The sequence below is a fragment of the Rhopalosiphum maidis genome, chromosome 3 (assembly GCF_003676215.2).
Source record: "Rhopalosiphum maidis isolate BTI-1 chromosome 3, ASM367621v3, whole genome shotgun sequence".
Lineage (NCBI taxonomy): Eukaryota > Metazoa > Arthropoda > Insecta > Hemiptera > Aphididae > Rhopalosiphum > Rhopalosiphum maidis.
This window is the reverse complement of record NC_040879.1, coordinates 76239072-76245337: the sequence shown is the minus strand read 5'-3', so window position 1 is coordinate 76245337 and position 6266 is coordinate 76239072. Positions and strand designations below refer to the sequence as shown.

Genomic DNA, 6266 nt, shown 5'->3' with positions numbered 1-6266 from the left:
TAAGTATTCAAATAATGAATCGTTATATGTATAAGATATATAACATATAAGACCGTTTACTTAAGTTCAATTAGTTAACCAGTGGACTGTACAGTCCGGAGAATATTAATGCATAATAAATGCTTACCTGCAACTATCTAAACACTTAAATAATACATACATATATAGTTTAATGTTATTACTTTTTGACTTTTGTCTTACTAGTTACTATGTATCTATGTTAAGACTCATAATATTTATACAACTGCCTGCTGAATTTACAAAGTATACAATATTATTGGAAATTTATTTCATTATATTATGCTCAGTTAATCAGTTTTGAAATTGTATGTGTATATGAAAATATTATAATATTAAACATTTTTGAATTCGGCGGCCAGAGATAAAATGTAATAAGTTGAATATTCTAATCCGAATTGATATGATGTTTTTCATCCATGATTGTGGTTTAGTGATATAAAACATTGTTTATCTATTGATATAACCGTTTGTATTTACTGTCTGATTTATATTTCATATCTTTTTGCAGTTTTATATTCGTATTTGTATTTAAATTTCAACTTTAAATTGTTTTCAAGTATTTTGAAATAGGAATGAAGTTTGTCTGTTAGTTTTTGTTTGATTATTTCCATTTCTGAATTATTCAGTGTTGTCCACGTACTAGTTGTCATAAACAGACTTTCGATCTCTTTATGGTGTGTAGTAGTGACATTTTATCCTCCAACCATTATACATAATTAACTGACAATTTTTTTTTAGATGGCAGTACAGCAGATCACTTAAGGATTGCTAAGACATGAATTAACGTTTCTAACACTTGACAAAGTTACAACATCCTACGTTGAAAATGGACTAGACGATACTGATAATAATAATGGTTTTATGCAAAGTACGAGTAATGGGTATAGAATATAATTGTGATTCAATTAATAGTAGTGTTACTAAAAGTCATGTAGCCTTGACCATTATATTAAGTAATGATGCTTATTTACCATTATTAACTTTCATATTTTTCAGATTGCAGTGCAACAGATCACTCAAGGCTTGCTGAGCATGAATTAACATTTTTAGTGCTTGGAATAGTTTCAACATCCTATGTTTAATATGGATTAGAAGGTATTAATATTAATAATGGTGTTTTGCACGGTACGTGAATGAATGTAAATAATAGCAACATAATAGAAATGTAACAAAAAGTTAGTGTTATGAAACCCTTACCATTAGATTAAGTAAATGATTCTTATTTAGCATTATTAACTTCCATGTATTTCATTGATGATGATACTTCATAAACATTATAAAACATGCTTTTATATGATAATTTTGCCTCGTATTTTAAATTCATATTTTTAATTGCATATAAAACTCTGTATTCTAATGTTGTTCTTTACCAATTTCACATTTTAACTGACTACATTTTTTCAGATTGCAGCACAGCAGATCTTTCAAGGCACGATGATACATGAATTACCATTTTTAGTAGTTGTGAAAATTTGGACATCCCATGTTGAAATTTGACTAGACAATACTCATAATAATAATAATAATAATAATAATAATGGTATTTTGCAAGGTACGTTTAATAATAACTGTACGTAATTGATAGCAACTTAATATAAGTGAAAAAAAAATTAGAATCATGAAACAAAGACCAATGAATTAAGTAAATGATTCTTATTTAGCGTTATTAACTTCCATGTATTTTTATTGATGCTGATACTTCATAAACACTATAAAACATGATTTAATATGATAATTTTAATGAGAATTATAAATTCCTATTTTTAACTTTTTATATAAAAGTCAATTCTCAATTTAGCGTCTTGAAACCTTGACCACTAGATAGAGAATTGGTTTCTTATTTAGCATTTATTACTTTCATACATTTCATTTAAGCCAATACTTTATAAACTCTATAAAACTTGTTTTTTTTATAATAATTTTGACGAATATTACTAATTCAAATATTTAATGGCTTATGAACCACTCAATTCTCAATTAATTCTCCATCAATTTTACATATTTAACTGACTACATTTATTTCAGATTACAGTGCAGCAGTTCACCCAAGGCTTGCTGAGACAGAAATTTGCATTCATACCACTTTGGGAAAGTATCAACATCTTATTTTGAAAATAAATTAGAAGATATTGATAGTGATATTGGATTTATGCAATGTGTGTGTAAATGGTTATTGAATATAATTGGTAGCAACTTAATATAAGTGAAACAAAAAGTTAGTATCTTGAAACCAAGACCAATGAATTAAATAAATGATTCTTATTTAGCATTAATTAGCATTACATAAATTTCATTTATGCCAATGTTTCATAAACTCTATAAAACTTGTTTTTATATGATAATTTTGGAGTATATAAAAATTCAAATTTTTTAATTGCTTATAAAATACTCAATTCTCATGTTAGTACCTTGAAACTTTCACTACTAGAAAGAGAATATATTTCTTATTTAGCATTAATTACTTTCATACATTACATTTAAGCCAATACTTCATAAACACTATAAAACATGTTTTTATATGGTAAATTTGGCGTGTTTTAAAAATTCATTTTTTTAATTGCTTATAAAATACTCAATTCTCATGTTAGTATCTTGAAACCTTGACCACTAGAAAGAGAATATGTTTCTTATTTAGCATTAATTACTTTCATACATTTCATTTATGCCAATGTTTCATAAACTCTATAAAACTTGTTTTTATATGATAATTTTTGAGTCTATTAAAAATTCAAATTTTTTAATTGCTTATAAAATACTCAATTCTCATGTTAGTATCTTTAAACCTTGACCACTAGATTGAGAAAATGGTTCTAATTTAGCATTAATAACTAACATACATTTCATTTATGCCAATGTTTCATAAACTCTATAAAACTTGTTTTTATATGATAATTTTGGAGTATATTAAAAATTCAAATTTTTTAATTGCTTATAAAATACTCAATTCTCATGTTAGTACCTTGAAACCTATACCACTAGTAAGAGAATATGTTTCTTATTCAGGATTAATTACTTTCATATATTACATTTAAGCCAATGTTTCATAAACTCTATAAAACATGTTTTTATATGGTAAATTTGACGTATTTTACAAATTCATTTTTTTAATTGCTTATAAAACACTCAATTCTCATGTTAGTATCTTGAAACCTTGACCACTAGAAAGAGAAATTGGATCTGATTTAGCATTAATTACTTTCATACATTACATTTAAGCCAATGTTTCATAAACTCTATAAAACATGTTTTCATATGGTAAATTTGGCGTATTTTACAAATTCATTTTTTTAATTGCTTATAAAATACTCAATTCTCATGTTAGTATCTTGAAACCTTGACCACTAGAAAGAGAAATTGGATCTGATTTAGCATTAATTACTTTCATACATTACATTTAAGCCAATGTTTCATAAACTCTATAAAACATGTTTTTATATGGTAAATTTGATGTATTTTACAAATTCATTTTTTTAATTGCTTATAAAATACTCAATTCTCATGTTAGTATCTTGAAACCTTGACCACTAGAAAGAGAATATGTTTCTTATTTAGCATTTATTACTTTCATACATTACATTTAAGCTAATACTTCATAAACACTATAAAACATGTTTTTATATGGTAAATTTAGAGTATATTAAAAATTCAAATTTTTTATGGCTTATGAAACACTCAATTCTCATGTTAGTATCTTGAAACCTTGACCACTAGAAAGAGAAATTGGATCTGATTTAGCATTAATTACTTTCATACATTACATTTAAGCCAATGTTTCATAAACTCTATAAAACATGTTTTTATATGGTAAATTTGGCGTATTTTACAAATTCATTTTTTTAATTGCTTATAAAATTCTCAATTCTCATGTTAGTATCTTGAAACCTTCACCACTAGAAATAGAATATGTTTCTTATTTAGCATTAATTACTTTCATACATTTCATTTAAGCCAATACTTCATAAACACTATAAAACATGTTTTTATATGGTAAATTTGGCGTATTTTACAAATTCATTTTTTTAATTGCTTATAAAATACTCAATTCTCATGTTAGTATCTTGAAACCTTCACCACTAGAAATAGAATATGTTTCCTATTAAGCATTAATTACTTTCATACATTACATTTAAGCCAATACTTCATAAACACTATAAAACATGTTTTTATATGGTAAATTTGGAGTATATTAAAAATTCAAATTTTTTATGGCTTATGAAACACTCAATTCTCAATTAATTGACATGAAACCAACACCATTAAATTATGTAAATGATTCTTATTCAACTTTATTAACTTCCATGTAATTCATTGATGCTTATACTTCATAAACACTATATACATGCTTTTAAATGACAATTTTGACTCGTGTTATAAATTCATATTTTAAACTGCTTATGAAACACTCATTTCTCAATTAATTCTCCACCAATCTTACAAATTTAACTGACTACATTTTTTCAGATTGCAGTGCAGCAGTTCACCCAAGGCTTGCTGAGACAGAAATTTGCCTTCATACCACTTTGGGAAAGTATCAACATCTTATTTTGAAAATAAACTAGAAGATACTGATAATAATATTGGATTTCTGCAATGTGTGTGTAATGGTTATTGAATATAATTGATAATAAATTAATAGTTCTGAAACAATTGTTATTTGTTATATATATGAATAAAAGATTAGTAAACACTTTTAGCTTGTAATTTTTATTCTTCTTATTTACCTATGCTATAAAAATCTTTTATTTAGACTATACATAAATGATAATTTTGATAAAAATTACAAATTCACATTTTCAACTGTTTATAGAAGAATTAATCATTAAGTCGATATTAACACCAACAGAGGGCGGGAGGTTCCCCATACCTTGGTCGACGGCTGACCTGCCACAGGAAGAATCTAGTTGGTTGTGTGCCGTTCACCGTTCCACTGCTCTCCGGAGTGGGGCGGTATATTTATTAGGCTTTTGACCGAATATCTTGTACATTTACGAAAGAATATTTATAATATCAACGAATTGTTCATATTTTACGCCCGAAGTTAACACAAGTCAGTGTCCTGATCCTCGACCAATGCATTAAGAAAATGATTTAAATTTATCATCAAATTCATATGGAAAAGGGGTATTTTTCAGTTATTGTACAAGTGTATTCTTTTTTTAAAAGTACAAAACATTCTGTTAATTTGTACAATCTTTTATGGCTTATCATAATTATTATTTGTTATCATCTGTTTATGCTTAAATTTCGTATCTTTTTACAGTTTTACATTCGTACTTGTGTTAAAGTTTCAACTGTAAATAGTTTTCAATTATTTTGTATTAAAAATGAAGGTTGTCTGTTAGTTTTTGTTTTGATTGTTTCAATTTCTAAATTATCCAGTGTTGTCCACGCACTAGTTGTTATAGAATTATTTTCGTTTTCCTTATGGTGTGTAGTAGTGACAATTGGATTAAGTAAATGATTCTTTTTTAGCATTATTAACTTCCATGTAATTCATTGATGCTGATACTTCATAAACACTATAAACATGCTTTTAAATGACAATTTTGACTAGTGTTATAAATTAATATTTTAAACTGCTTATGAAACACTCAATTCTCAATTAATTCTCCACTTATTTTACATATTTAACTGACTACATTTTTTTCAGATTGCAGTGCAGCAGTTCATTCAAGGCTTGCTGAGACAGGAATTTGCAATCATACCACTTTGGGAAAGTATCAACATCTTATTTTGAAAATAAACTAGAAGATATTGATAATAATATTGGATTTATGCAATGTGTGTGTAATGGTTATTGAATATAATTGATAGCAAATTAATACTAGTGAAACAAAAAATTAGTATCATGAAACCAAGACCAATGAATTAAGTAAATGATTCTTATTTAGCATTATTAAGTTGCATGTATTTTTGTTGATGCTGATACTTCATAAACACTATAAAACATGTTTTTTATATGGTAAATTTGGAGTATATTAAAAATTCTAATTTTTTATGGCTTATGAAACACTCAATTCTCATGTTAGTATCTTGAAACCTTGACCACTAGAAAGAGAAATTGGATCTGATTTAGCATTAATTACTTTCATACATTACAATAAGGCCAATGTTTCATAAACTCTATAAAACATGTTTTTATATGGTAAATTTGGCGTATTTTACAAATTCATTTTTTTAATTGCTTATAAAATACTCAATTCTCATGTTAGTATCTTGAAACCTTGACCACTAGAAATAGAATA

At 26.0% G+C, this 6266-nt stretch overlaps 1 long non-coding RNA gene across 2 annotated transcripts; it reads left to right on the top strand.

Moving 5' to 3' along the window:
- The first annotated feature begins 630 nt into the window (after positions 1-630).
- On the top strand, positions 631-1077 carry LOC113558990. 2 transcript variants are annotated; one of them, XR_003405790.1, is made up of 3 exons: positions 631-695; positions 760-902; positions 1018-1077. It is a non-coding gene; the product is annotated as an uncharacterized LOC113558990 (long non-coding RNA). The 2 variants fall into 2 exon arrangements; XR_003405791.1 differs by having other exon boundaries at positions 760-889; positions 1018-1076.
- Positions 1078-6266: the final 5189 nt, after the last annotated feature.